This window comes from Chanodichthys erythropterus, chromosome 9 (genome assembly GCF_024489055.1).
Source record: "Chanodichthys erythropterus isolate Z2021 chromosome 9, ASM2448905v1, whole genome shotgun sequence".
In the NCBI taxonomy this organism is placed as follows: domain Eukaryota; kingdom Metazoa; phylum Chordata; class Actinopteri; order Cypriniformes; family Xenocyprididae; genus Chanodichthys; species Chanodichthys erythropterus.
This window is the reverse complement of record NC_090229.1, coordinates 9938616-9954036: the sequence shown is the minus strand read 5'-3', so window position 1 is coordinate 9954036 and position 15421 is coordinate 9938616. Positions and strand designations below refer to the sequence as shown.

At 35.8% G+C, this 15421-nt stretch overlaps 1 protein-coding gene across 6 annotated transcripts in view; it reads left to right on the top strand.

Moving 5' to 3' along the window:
* Positions 1 to 15421, top strand: part of dab2ipa (DAB2 interacting protein a) — a 131937-nt gene that overhangs the window by 27182 nt on the left and 89334 nt on the right. The window lies entirely within an intron of this gene.

Here is a 15421-nt window from a genome sequence, read left to right as displayed (position 1 = left end):
CGGCTCCTTCCATTACTCACTCACCCTTCTACAAAGACCCAGCATGCAACAGACCTGCTCTCTTCCCCCTCACTGGAGAAATATTCTGTCACCGAGCTGCCAGCATGTCAACCCCCCATCAATTAGCTCCCACTCACCGAGAGACGCTTCGTATCAAGACTCTCACTGTCTTTAGCACTTCTGCTATTCAATTATTCCCTCTAATCTTTTAACTTTTTAGTTTTAAGTACATCTGCTCTCGATGTTTAAGCACTGGCAACGGCAGGTATTGCTGATCTGCAACTTTTTGGCTTGTTATTTTGTTGTTGGAGTAAGGAAAAGTTGAGTAAAGTTTTAAAGAGTTAGTTCACCCAAAAATAAAAATTCTGTCATTACATAATGACCGTCATATGACATTTGACTATGCTTATGATACTCTTTTTCTAGACTGTCAAGCTACAGAAGAGACAAAAACTGTTACAGATCCCTTGTTCCCCTGGACTCTATTTCCCATGATCCTCCTGTTTCGTCACCTGCACTCACTTCCCTCGTCAGCTCCTCATCATCACTCATCACCTGCACCTGGACTCTATTGTCAGCACTCCCCATATATTGCACTCACTCCCTTCACTCCTTGTCCGTTCTCTGTTGTGTTAATGTGTAGTTTGGTGTTTCCTTGTCCTTGCTTTATTAAAGTATCTTATGTTATTTGTGGAAATCCGTATTTGCCTCATCCCTCTACCAGCTACCGTAAAAAAAACATTGTAAAACAATAATAAATGAGGTCCATGATTCTTGTGAGGTCATATGTTAGCTTTGCACCCATTCGCCCACCACATATTTGGCCATACAAACCAGTGCTGGTTGATGCCATTGATATCAATCTCTCTGCCTCTGTGACATTTGAGAAGTACATTATGCAATTGTTATTGCATAAGGACTGAAATGGCTGTCTTTTCTTTACACAAAGCTACCAAAAGACTTAGAACATAGTGAGTGTGTCATTTGTAGTTTCTTTTGTAGAGCTTGACAGCTCATAATCACTACTGTATATGCTTTTGTTTTATAGAAGAAAGCAGTGTGACATTTTTTTGTATTCAAATAAGAAAGTCATACAGGTTTGGAACAACATAAGTGAGTAAACAATGACATTACTTTCTATTCATCAAAGAATTCTGAAAACAAAAATGCTGTTTCCACAAAAATATTAAGCTGCAAAACAACATTTGCAACATTGATAATAATAAGAAATGTTTTCTGAGCACCAAATTATCATATTAGAATGATTTCTGAAGGATCATGTGACACTGAAGACCGGAGTAATGATGCTGAAAATTCAGCTTTGGATCACAGGAATAAATTACATTTTAGAATATATTCAAATAGAAGTTATATGAAACTGTAATAATATTTAATTGTTATTTAATTACTGTTTTTACTGTATCAAATAAATGCTGTCTTCATGAGCATAAGATACTTCTCTTAAAAACATTCAAAAAATCTTGTTGACTCCAAACGTTTGAATGCTATGGCATATTCAATCATTAGGTATTTACAGTAGTAAAAATAAACTTATGGCATTTTGGCAGGAAGTAGGGAATGGGTCATTTTATGAGGTTTCTGAAAAAGAAGTTTATCTGGAGCTCAATATTCAGCCCGGATAGCAAAATAAACAGCATGGTGGATGTTATACGTACAGTATCAGTCATTATAACACATTAAGGCTAGCAAAATTTCTGCGTAAATTGTGAAATTATTTTTACATTTGTCACAAATATTACAGTATAATATAGAATAACTATAGCAGTATAATATAGTATAAAATATTTTACAAATTATAATCACTTTATATATATTGCATTAATCAGTTATCTTTATTGTGATCGGTGCATATAAATCATTTTTAAAAAATAGTTTCCATCTCTGTCTGACATTTGGTTCTCAAAATCTAGGATTTCATCAGGAAGGTGAGATTTTCTTGTAAGGCTTGTAAATCTCATTATATCACCGGCTGGTGTTGTCGTAGAGGTCATAGGGGTCAAATGCCTTGTCAGAGCACTGCAAACATACAGTATTAATGTATTGGATTTTTAACTGAGGGTGTGTGAAGGGACAAACTTCTTGTTCAGTCTTCAGTAGTGTCAGCCTGTATGCAGAATTCCTTTTATAGCAAAGTATAAGCTGTAATGCCAGTTTCTTTTGAATTTATTTACAACAAAATGCACATTTTTAAGTCCAAAGTAAAAAAAAGCTTGTATCAAGAGTGTTGGCAAAATTTTAAAATAAGATCTCATTACTTAATGTTGGTTAATGCATTAACCAAAATTAGCTATTAGTATTTATTAATCTTTGATAAAGTTAATGAATAAAAATACAAGTATTCATTATTAGTTTATGTTAGTCCATTAAATAATATTAACAGAAACAACTTTTGATTTTAATATGTATTAGTAATTGCTAAAATTAATATTTACTAAGATAAATGCTTTAGACATATTTTTTCATTATTATTTCATGGTAACTAATAGTTACTATTAGTTAACTATAGTTAACTAATATAAAAAATGAAACCTTATTGTGAAGAGTTACCTTGTTTTTTATGGTGTTTTATGTCATTTTTTGGAGCTCAACAAATGTGACATATGCACTATTGTTGGAAAGAGCTACAAGATTAAAATCTAAAATTACTCTAGAGTGTGAGTTTTCACTTTTGGATGAACTATTTTTTTGAAATTTGAATTTTTTTTGAGCAGCTCAAGACATATTTGCACTGTAATTTTTCATTCTTAAATCACAGAGGTTATTTGAGGGGAGGAGTTGGCTCTCTACCTACCCCCCTTCTTTTTCCCCCCTTTCTCCCAAAACTCTCCACCATGTCATTTCAAGAGCAGTCCTGACTTGCAGAATCAGATGCAGCAATCTGTAGAACATGCAATCTCTACTGGCAGTGATTCAGTTCAACAGGAGCTTTTGAAGTGAAGACTTCCAGTACTTTCTGAAGTCAATCATTCTGAAAGTCGTGAGACGCAGAGAGCATGTCAGGGGCAGTGAGGAGAGTTCTGGGGAGGAAATGGTACTACTACAGACTTCTGGGCCGGTCCAGGCACAGACAGCATGTTCTGTCACGGAGCCGCTGCCGCACTGCTATCAAGGGTGATTTCATCTTTCTTTGCCTATCTTGGATAAAAACAGTACTTTGCTGGGGTTACAGAGGGTGCCCATAGTACTTTTATGTATTTGTGACATTTTTCATTGTCTGATCATGTTGACTTAATATCCATCGTATAATAGAATTTGCCCTCGAGCGATGGAAATCTTAGTGCACTGAGGAACTGACAGGAATGTTTGACCGATTATAGTTTTCAGTAAAATTGTGCCCAGGTTTCAGATATTCCTCTTCTCTTTGCTCTGTGCTTAAAGATTTGGAGCATGATGCTCTTCATTTTTAAAACAAGTGAAGGTTCAGGCAACTTTTGAGGGGACTAAACTTTTTTGATGTTCCATAAAAATGTCCTCTTCAGTCGGTCCTAATATCACTAATACACTTTAATGATAGCTAATGAGCCATACACTAATCAAATGTTGCTCAAACAGTTTATTAAACAGGAAGTTATGCAATTTACTAGACTGAACTGCAAAAAAATATTCGAACAGCAATATATATATATATGCTGAGAATTATTAAGATAATTATTTTATAGTTTAATTGCAAAACAATGGCTGATTAATCAGTTGATATATTGGTCTGACCAGTACAAACCTGCCCTGGCCTTATGCTTTGAGGCTAAGTGGGAATATTGTCTTATTGAAAGTAAGATATTATAGATAAGACTACAAGAATTGGTCTCCAGAAACAGCAGAAAGGATACAATTTTATATGCAGACTGCTTCTATGTTGTCTGCTCCACTTTGTGACATTGTGTGATTGTTGGATTGTCGAGCACAAGTGGGACTTTTTTTTTTTTAATTCTCTTTAGAACCACAGCAGGGTGAATAAATGATGTCTTAATTGTATTTGTTTATGGTGCGCATGATCTCAGGCTCTGTTAAAGGGGCTCTATGTAGGAATAAAACACAGTGTTCAAAATAGGTACTGCAGTCCAAATTTAAAATATTGTTAGGCCCGCCCCCCTCGTTCAAAGACGCGGGTTGCCAGCAACAATAGGTAGCGCAATTCACAATGATAGCTGAGGAGACTTACACACTGTAAGCTGATGAGTTGATTTATCTGTTTCAATATGCTGTTGTTCATAGAGATTTTTAGATGGATGTAGAGGCTTTTTAGGTCAGGAAGAATCTGCGATTCTCTGACCCAGTTTGTTTGTTGGTTTCCATGTTGCAATGCGCAGTGTTTTCCGACCAACTGGCAACCAGTGATGTCGAAATACTATTGGATAAACTGGCAGCACACGGTTTCGCACAGATAAAACAAAGACAGACATTCCGACACGGAACGCACATTTCAAAATAGAATATCTGGCTGTAGAATTGTTTTTCTAAGAAACAAGTACGTGAACTTAGCATGTTTCCTAAATATCTGCAAACATATTGGGGTATTTTTATGCTTTATTAAAGTAAAAATCTTACAAATAGCCCCTTTAATGCAATCACACACAAAATGAGCTTCTCTACTACTTGTAAAATCAATTTCTTTGTGTTTGCTATTAGTATTTTCCACACTGCAACATTCCTATGTGTTTATTCAACTATGTGTAGGCATATGTATAATACGAGACAAATTACAACAAATACAAAAAAAAAAAATATATATATATATATATATATATATATATATATATATATATATATATATATATATATATATATATATATATATATTTAGCCAGATATATATATATAGCCATGAAAAATTATTTATTCATTACAATTAAATTTAGCCTCACACGCAGAAAATGAGATCCAGGCTGTGATGACGTTGATGAAAAATTATTTATTCATTACAATTAAATTTAGCCCCACACGCAAACTTTAATCCATAATGACAATATTTAATAAAACCAAAATATAGCCAAAATAGCTCCTTGTCACAAAACATTAATAAAAGTCGCAGCAGCTATGAGAAAGTAGATAAATTTGGTGAGAAAATACCCAAATTGGCAACACTGACTTTTGTGGTCTTCCTTGTGGACTTCCACGTCCATGTTTTAAAAAAATGACGGAAGTATTACTTTTACTTTTCAAAAGAGAAGTTGTAAATTTAGATTCTTAGTTTAAATCACTTCGCCTTCACTATGAGTTAGCCTGAAGCAGGAATAATGTTTTTTTGTCAGCCTGTAAAGTTCTGCTGCTGTAAGAATATCTATCCATTTTGCTGTAACCCTTCTGCAGTATTTCACTTCTTCAGCTGAGTTCATAAACAAGTGTTTTTCCTTTTTTTCTAATGGTGAATTGAAACTTCCCAAATATACAGCCTCCAGGGGCCTTTTCTTCTTCCTGCTCTGATTAGAGCACAGAGAAACTTGCGTGTGTGTGTGTTTGTGTGTGGAAGAACACCTCAAAAGGTTCGCAGTTCACAAAATACTGAGGAAACTGCCACCTCCAGTTTACACTGGAGGCTCAAACATAACACTATTTCCATTAAAAGATTTTTATTCTCAGTTTCTCTCCACCAAGACGATCCATTCCTTAGAGTTTGCTGAGTATTAAACTTTGGTGCGTAACATGTCCAACATGTGATACTGTAGGCGTAGGTCATGTAACTTGTTGAGGAGAGGTGTAGAAATATTACATTTCTAACCAATAGCATTGACTCGTATTAAAGAAGTATCAGGAGTCATGATGTCACGCTCTTTGGCTGTCACAACATCAGGACTCTTCCTTTTAGACCCCAATCTCTTAATTCTTGCGACTACCTTAAGAAGTGTTGTCCAAGATGAAAACCTTGACAAACGATTAAGCATTTCTGCACAGTCATTACTTCTTTTAACAAGAACCTTAGCAGCTTTAACCTTGGAATCACCAACCAATAAGTCGATAGTTGGAATGAATTCCTCATGGATTTCTTCCTTCCACAAGAATTTCGTGACCTGACAGCCATTTTGTTGACAAGATATCAGAAGCATTAAAGGTGGGCTCATTTGACTTGGACCACCACCTAGAGAACCTTAGCAACCATATAGCAGTGCCCTGGCAACCACTAGGGTTGTGCACCATTCAGAATTCATACATCAAGTAATTTATTGAATTAACATTTGTGAACCAAGGTGGAAGGATTAATTACCAGGTGAATATATTTTGAATTAGGTTTTAGCATGAAATGATATTAGCAAATCATTTTATGCATAAGCCTTACTGTATTCTTTAAAATATTTTTAAATAAGTTTTAATTGGTTTTTATGTAAATATTAAGGATTTTTTTTTTCTAGAATACAAGACAAAACACTGATTAAGCAAATTACTCAGTTGTCAGTGAGTAAATCAGTGGTTAAATCTGTGCTGAATTTCTTTTGAACTACCATTCAGTAAATTCCTCTTCCAGTCATTCCATTTCAAATTCTGATTCAACTTCCTGTGGGATGTGGCCAACTCAATTTAAATGCACACTCTTGAAATAAATGGGAACCAATTCCACAGTTCTGAATTAGTGATGGGAAGTTTGTGTCATATTTCTGATTCGATCCTTTGAGTCTCTTTCAGCAAAATGAAAGAATCTTCACTGAATCTTCATTATAATTGAAATGTTACATGTTAATAGCCAAATTCCCCAACACATCAACTTAGGCAAACGTTGTTCACATTTAGAATAAGAAAAAACTATAATGCAGAATTATTAGAAACAAAAATTATTAATTCATTGCTTAGGTATGCAGCTAAGGGCATGCAGTCACCTCACCTCCCGATCTGAGTTGTTCATTCTTTTGTCACGTCACTTATGCAGTCTGTACTGGAAACAGAAATTAGTTCACCTCTTGAGTCTTTGTGTCTGGGAATTTTGAGACCAGAAATGTGTTTGTTTTTAAGTAAGGTTGGGAATTATCTAATTTCTGTATCCAATACGAAACAAATGACTCGAGAGGTGAACTAATCTTTTCTGTTTCCGATACAGAACCTATGGGATGTTGCGCATGAGTGGTCAACAGAAAATGAACAAATCACTCTGAGACCACACGTTGTTCCAGTCATATTAAAGATTCGTTTAAAAGAAACGAATCGTTTGTGATCGACCCATCACTATTCTGAACTGATCACAACCACCCTCAACATACACTTGCAAACTTTGTTTTAAAATGGGTAACCTATCATTTAATTTCTCTGTAGAAATTCTTGTTCAAGTTCTTGTGTATTCTTGTTTCACAAAGTGATGGCACATCGTTTACGTAGAAACATTGCACTGTTCAAACTTTGCTCAAACTCTTGTGGTGGCAGTGTAAGTTCGGACAGTTGGTGAGATTGATAAAGGCCCGCTGAGATGAAAGGTTTTGTGGAGTTTGCGAATGTGAGCTGATGGCTGATGTGAACAATCTGCTGACTGTCAGGCCTTTAGCTGCAGTTCTCTATTTAAGATAAAAGAAATTGTTTGACTTGACATATCGAGAGGCTCGAGAGACAGATGCAGGCGAGAGTTAGATTGTGTCGGTTTCATAGAACAAAGAGAGCAGACTGCTCTGTGATTGACACTTCAACACAGACGCCAAAGCAGCATTTACCATCCATTCTCTGCTACTGTATGTGTCAAGGCATTCGAGGCCTGTATACTTAATTTTCTACATTCTGTTCCATTTTGCACACAGTCGTGTCCACATAGCTTTCAAAGTATATTCAACCGCGAATGATCTTGGATGGACAAGTTCAACACATGCACAGTACAATTTCTTTTCTGTACTCTACAAGATATCCGAGGGCAGCAATGAGTCATGTCATTTATGGGACATTCATTTGGAAGGATAGAAGAAGAAAAATAGTGGATTCGCCATTGCATCCAAAGTTTAGAACAAAAACCCAAACAAAAATGATGGAGAATGATTTGCTGCTTTGTTTACTGTTCTTGGAACAGTGTGTTGTTTTGTATCGCTCATTCCGCACTCTTCATCAACTACTGCACAATGCATCACAACTGTGTATTGCCACCTAGTGGACTCTTCTGTCTCAACATTCACTTTGCGCATGTGCTGTTTTTGCGTTCCATGCCGTTCTGTGCACTGTCCGCGTGCCTTCATTTCACATTGTGGTGCACATTGTCTGCGTGCAGCCCAGTTTCCGTGTTCGTGCGGACCATACGAGTACAACAGTGCATGTGTGAGTGATTTGAGTGCTTGAAAACAAAGTCCACTCTCCTGGCCAAAGGAGTATACTTTGAAAGCAGTGGTGTGTGGTGGTGTTTTAAAATGAGGAGGCTGTATATATACTGTATATCAAACTGTTATTCTTAATTTTAAGTTTTCATACACAGTTGCGATTACGGGGTCAGATTATGGATTAATAAAGACTTGTTTTCACGTCTCCGTGCACAATACTATGTTATGTCTTCAAAACGCTTTTTTACCAGAGTGCATGATTTGTAAACAAATATATTTTGGACTTTGCATCGCCTAACCAGATCCATATGTTTCGCTTTTCTGACATAACAAGCTTGCTCGGTAGCTCACATGATACGGAGCTGTACTTAAGACAAGAAAGCCATTGGTACGAATCTCGTGAAAGGCAAGTCACAGTAAAAGAGCTCAAAGAGAGATCTAAACAAGTGAAAACGGCATGATTACGGATGCTTTTTTATGTCACATTTGCTTTTGTTTACACTATCGGGTAGGTTTAGGTGTAGTGTTGGTGGTACGTTATTTTAAAATGCAAAGTAGTGCACATTTCAAATCAGAACTGCGGTGATTCGTATAAAAAGCAACGTCATAAAAACGTACCATATTCCTAACATGTTAATCTGTTCCAGCAAAAAAAAATTAACACTCTTTTAGCGCCACTCAGTGGACATTTTACATAGAAACTGCAGTGATATGTAGGTATTGGTACGTATTTTGCGACTCGTGAAAACGTTTCCACAGGTACTGGTTTTCAGGCCATTTTACGTTTGATTTTGACGTGACATAAAGTGGTGAACTGGAGTTGTTTACTTACTTTTAATTAGTCTTCCCATTAAAGCCATCATTGTCTTCACTCAGGCTGATGAGAACACGCACTAAAACAAGAGGCGGGATTTATCTTGTGAACCAATCATATCCAGTCATAATCGATCAAATCCAATCAAAACATGGTGGAGGCATTGCCTCCCCTCACGTGACTTTCCCCCATTCATTCTCAATTACCCCCCACTAAACCCACCACACACATTAGGGGGTCTGTTTTAACTCAATGGGGACACAGGAGGCAAGCCTCCCGCCGTAACTTTACCTGCGGGTGTCGCTGTTGGACACTGTTACTTTATAAAAACAAGTGACTTTTTAATGGCAAATTTTGTAATATTTGTGTCAAAAAATTAAGTATAGCTGGGCCTGTATGCCTAACATCCTCGTCGACACCAAATTGGGCTGCATGTGGACGGTGTGTGTAAATGTCTGTGGACCCTCCTGATGATGAAAATTACATCATGCAGATATTGCACAGGCCGTCGCGGTACACGGATGGCCAAAGTACACTTTGGGCTTGAAACGTCCCTGCCTTTTTTATAGTTATCTACTCTACTGTATTGAACAGTATGTGTTTGTGTTTTACAGATTACATTTTGTTCTTAAAGGTGCCCTAGAACTTTTTTTTAAAAGATGTAATATAAGTCTAAGGTGTCCCCTGAATGTGTCTGTGAAGTTTCAGCTCAAAATACCCCATAGATTTTTTTTAATTCATTTTTTTAACTGCCTATTATTTTGGGGCATAATTAGAAATGAGCCGATTCAGGGTGTGTGGCCCTTTAAATCTGGTGCTCCACGCCCCAAGAGCTCGCACTTGCAACATAACATAAAAAAAGTTAAAACAGCTAAACACACTGCAAGTGTTTAAAAATGAAAATAGTGACAGCTCTTGTCTCCATGAATACAGTAAGAAATGATGGTAACTTTAACCACATTTAACAGTACATTAGCAACATGCTAACGAAACATTTAGAAAGACAATTTACAAATATCACTAAAAATATCATGTTATCATGGATCATGTCAGTTATTATTGCTCCATCTGCCATTTTTTGCTATTGTCCTTGCTTGCTTACCTAGTCTGTTGATTCAGCTCTGCACAGATCCAGACGTTCTGCTCTTGTCTAATGCCTTTCATAATGTTGGGAACATGGGCTGGCATATGCAAATATTGGGGGCGTACATATTAACCCTCTGGAGTCTGAGGCTGATTTGGGGCCTGGAGAACTTTTGACATGCCCTGACATTTGTGCTTTTTTCAGTTGTTCATAAACATATTAATGGAAAAAGTGTCATTACACTGTATTCAGCACAAACTAGGCTACAATAATATGTGAGGAACATGTATGTACATGTTTGTGTTTTTGAAGGAATAACATTTATGCGTGGTTGTTGAAAAAACAAAAAACTTAAGTCACTGAAATAAGGCCAAAAAAAGTATAATAAATCTGTGTTCATAAGACTTTAGGGTATTGGAGGTTGTAGACTAGAGTTTTTGCTTCAAAATTATGTAAAAATTATGCTGCCTACTCCTTCATATTTAACAATATATTGATTTAGTTTTTGTAAGACACTTTTTGCCAAGAAACACAGTATGCAAGGAGGCGTGAATCACCACTGAAAATGGGCCATTCTCACCTGAGAAGACAAAAGAATTGGATAGTAATGAGCTGAAATGACTTGCATATTAATGAGGCATTTCAGTCAGGTAGGCTGTGAAAAAAAACCTTCTGTGATGTCTCAAGCTCATTATGATATATGAAACATACAGAAAAATATTATTACAATATAAAGTAATGGTTTTATATTATACTTTAAAATATAATGTATTTCTGTGATGCAAAGAGTCTGAATATAGGCTTTTAGTTTAAAAGCATGCACATTTGGAGAAATATTGGATTCTCATATGCTTATGTCAATTTTCTATACAGAGGAGTTATTTTTATTTAATATTCACTGTCATTACTATGAGCGCTGGTGTTTTCAATTCATCCTTGAAGTCGGAGGGCGCTCTGTGCATTTTAGTCCACAAATTCATCTAAAAGAAGAAGAGGCTATTCCATGAATGGAGTTTCCAATACATACAGCAGCAGGAGGGCGCTAAAGAAACAAAAACTCATCTAAACTTCATCTGTAGAAGACAAGTAAACAGGAAGTAACTGCATGTCTTCTAGAGATCGCTAACCATGACTTTTACATCCAGATAAACACTTTTCAAGACAATAAATACACGATTGAGATAATAAATGCATGTATTGACTGAATTAGCGTCTGAATAGCGCTGGCTCCGTGGGCGTGGCCGCATTAGCAGATAATGAGCTGAATCACGGATTTCTGACATGGCTCTCTTTTCATACAGATTACATAAACAAAGAAGGTTTGTTTTCGATTTGACTTACATGATTTAAAACCTGACATCTTAACGTTTTTTTAGACATAAGTGTAATTTTTTTGTCATTAGTATTCACTAAGTTACAGTTCATTTTCTGAGAACTATCAGATTGGAGTTCGTTCAGAGGGAGAGGAGAAATCACGCATCATGTTAGTTTTCTTTATTTTACAAAAAGCACAAAATTCTGTTTTTACTCTGAGTGTACACAAATGAAAGAAGATATTCCACAGATTAAAATGGTGTATAACTCTTAATTGTATGTGCAACATTGACGGAGTATTTTGAGTCTCTTTCACACTGATAAGAAAAAAACCACGGTGGTATCGCCGGCGATACCGTCAGACCTCAGAGTGTTAATGATCCCGACTGTTACGTAACAGTCGGTGTTATGTTGAGATTCGCCTGTTCTTCGGAGGTCTTTTAAACAAATAAGATTTGTATAAGAAGGAGGAAACAATGGTGTTTGAGACTCACTGTATGTCATTTCCATGTACTGAACTCTTGTTATTTAACTATGCCGAGGTAAATTAAATTTTTGAATCTAGGGCACCTTTAAAGGTAGAGTTTACCCAAAAATGTGATTAAGTAGCTATTGTTCAAAAGCAAATACTTTTCACGAAACAATGCTTAGTTATCATTATATTTCTGTTCTGTTAGTCTCTGCCTATTTTCAATTTTCTTTATCCACTGTGGTGGTCGTGTTTCAAGGGATGCTCCATGAAAGACCTGCACTGCATTTTAGCTGTTTAGATTGATAGGCTGAGATTCAAGTGCCAAGGAGCGCGAGTATTAAAAACCTAATGAATGGGCAGGCACTGGTTTGCTTTCAAAAACAATTTTATACAGCTATATTACACACTACTTCAAAAGTTTGGTGTCAGTATGATTTATTTTTTATTTTTTTCATGTTTTTGAAAGAAGTCTTGTATACATTAAGTGCATTTGAAGGAACATTGCTTGTAAAAGCTTTACAGCTTTAATTTTTTTAGGCTTTAATTTCAATGCAGTTACATTCTGCAGTGCTAAATAGACTTGGGTATCCTTTGATCATTTTAATCATTGTCTTTCATAATCAGCGAGCAATAACTATACCTGCGAGTCACCAGACTTTAACCAGATACTGTTAGTTTGCTTTTTATGTTATCGTCTTTGCTTTTAAACCTTACAAGAGCACCGCTGCCAAAAAAAATTAAAAAATACTGTGTCCCTGGCCTTCGTCTTGCCAAACCGAAGGACCTGCAAAGACTCATCATCTCTTGCTGCGACAAGTCGAGCCAGACCTGAAGAAAGAAACGTGCATTTAGATTAAGAGCAAATGAGACAGGTCTGTGAGTTATAGCCTTGCTTGAATGCTAAATGAGACCATAGCACTTCTATGTAATTTCCTGGAATGACAAAGTCCTCTGTGAAATCAAATGGAGGATGGTGGCACCCGGTGAAGACGTCTCTTACACAGGTGGGCCATGCATCTTGTTCAGCGCAGATTAATAGGGCCGTTAGCACCAAGCATTTTTGCTGTAATTCTCTGGCAAATGGCCTAACATCTGGGGATGAACTGATTAACTCATACGGAACATTATTTGTTGGTTAATTTCAGGAGAGATTTATTTGTTGATGTATTTATATATTATATCTAGAAAGTTAGAGGGGCCATGATTTTCGTTAAACAGATGATCAAAACCACAATTAGTCCCAAACTTCCATTGAAAGGGGTCAAGATATTTGTACAATAAGACTTATAGAGTATTTAAGCTGTCTATCACTAGCAAAGTATAATGACTATCCTAGGACAATTTGCTAAAACATACTAGCAATTCATGCTAGCAATGTGCTAATCATGCTAGAAAAATGCTAGCAATGTGCTAATCATGTTAAAACATGCTAACAAAATGCTAAATAATGCTAGCAAAATGTCAATAATGGTAACATGTTATCGATGTGCTAAAACATGTTAACAACATGGTAAAACATGTTATCAACTTGATAATTCATGCTAACAATGCTAACAACATGCCAAAACATGATCGCAACATGCTAATTAATATTAACAACATGCTTAAACATGTTAATTCATGTTAGCAATTTGTTATAACATGCTATTAATGTATTAAAATCTGCTACTAATAATGTAGCAAAATGTAAAATAATGCTAGACACATTCTAAGACATGCTAACATGATAAAACATTCTGGAAAGGGTATACAATTCTTTATCAAGCCAACATAAAGTTTGTTCCAGCAAAATTTACTTTCTATTTTACTCTTGTTACTTTTTGTCCACCCTGAAATGGAAAGTATTTCCGCAGCAACTCATACAGACAACTTCTGTGGTCTTGTCAGCATGTTTGCTCTGGACAAATATGCACAGAACGGTCACGAGTTCAGACCCCCTGCTTGCAGGTCCGTGCCAGAGGAGGCTTTTCTCTGAGCCCCTTGTGTTGTTCTCTCAATATGAAAGCAGTTTACTGTCTCCACTCTTAATAAACACTTGGCTCTGAGTGGAGGATGTCAGAGCCGTCTCTTAATTGCTGTTTAATGTTTTTCCATTTGCGCTGCATTTTATCCATCGTGATCAAGCAGCTTAATGATGAAAGAATAGCTGAACCAATTACCAGTTTGCAGGTTGGTAATGGCATTGTATTCATCATTCAGGGCGAAGAGTGCTTTCAGAGTTTTTCACCACAGCTGATGGAGAGCTGCTGAATGTTTTTTATTGTAGTTGTTCTTCACGGTGCCTTTGACTTGACAACATAAAGTCCAAACTGACCTTGTTTATTTTCTTAATAAATATTCCTGGTCTTATGGTGAGCAATTCATCTGTGAATTTTAAGAAAAGAAACTGTTTTCACAATGTTTCGACAAAGAGGTGTAACATTGCCATTGAGGAACTGTTGAAAATCATATTAACTAATAATATTATAGCTTAAAGGATTAGTTCAGCCAAAAATACATAACATAAATGTTTTCAAACATTTAAGTCAAAGATCATATGGTCTTGCTTCCATGCTTAACATATGGATCAGGATGTTTTGATATCAACATAAGCAAGAGGCGATGTTGAGATTTCCCTCCCATGCATTCCAATCTGTTCATCTCTCCAATGAGCAAACAGTGAAATTACTAGCACACATACACACAGACGGAATCTTCATATGTCGATACCTACGCAGGGCTGTTAATCATTCTTCCTCCGTGTTGTCAGATCATGTCTAGTTTTGCTCAGCCAACACTAAATGATGACTAAGGTGGCAATACAGATCTCTGTTTATTTTACATTGTGGCATTATTTGCTAGCACATAATTGTTTATCTTTAGTAATTTATTTATATCATTGTATTGTTTCCACTTTCCAGGTGTAACACCCAGTCAGTGAATTTTATAGTCTTTGTACACCGTTAAAATTTCATAATTTTTACAGAAAAAAACCAAAAAACAAAACTGTTAAAACCTCTTAATTAATTAACTGTTAGCTTACCATATTTGGTAAAAACTGTTGTATGGTATGGTGAAAAACAGTAAAAGGCCATTCAAGTCTCTGCATAACACATCACATGATTGTATTTTATATAAATAATTTTGTTTCTTGTCATTTTTGTTATCATTAGGGTGTTTTCTTTTACAGTTTATGTTATTTAGATTATGTTTATTGCATTATGAAAATGTCAAATGGATATAAAATCATTGTGTGGCTTTCTATTGTATTATTATGGTGGTTATCGGTACATTTTATGGTAAAAAGCAGCTTTTGGTAGATATTATATTAACAATGTATCAAGTAGATAGGTATATTAACAATGTAGATAGGTATATTAACAATGTATCACTTGATAAATTAGAAGTTATAAAATATACTGGCATCCTTTAATACCGGCAGAAACATTGTTAGTATTTTTTTCTATGAATTTCAGGAAACCTCAGCAGTATAGGAGTATACAGTATAGGAGACTTTCTTATTT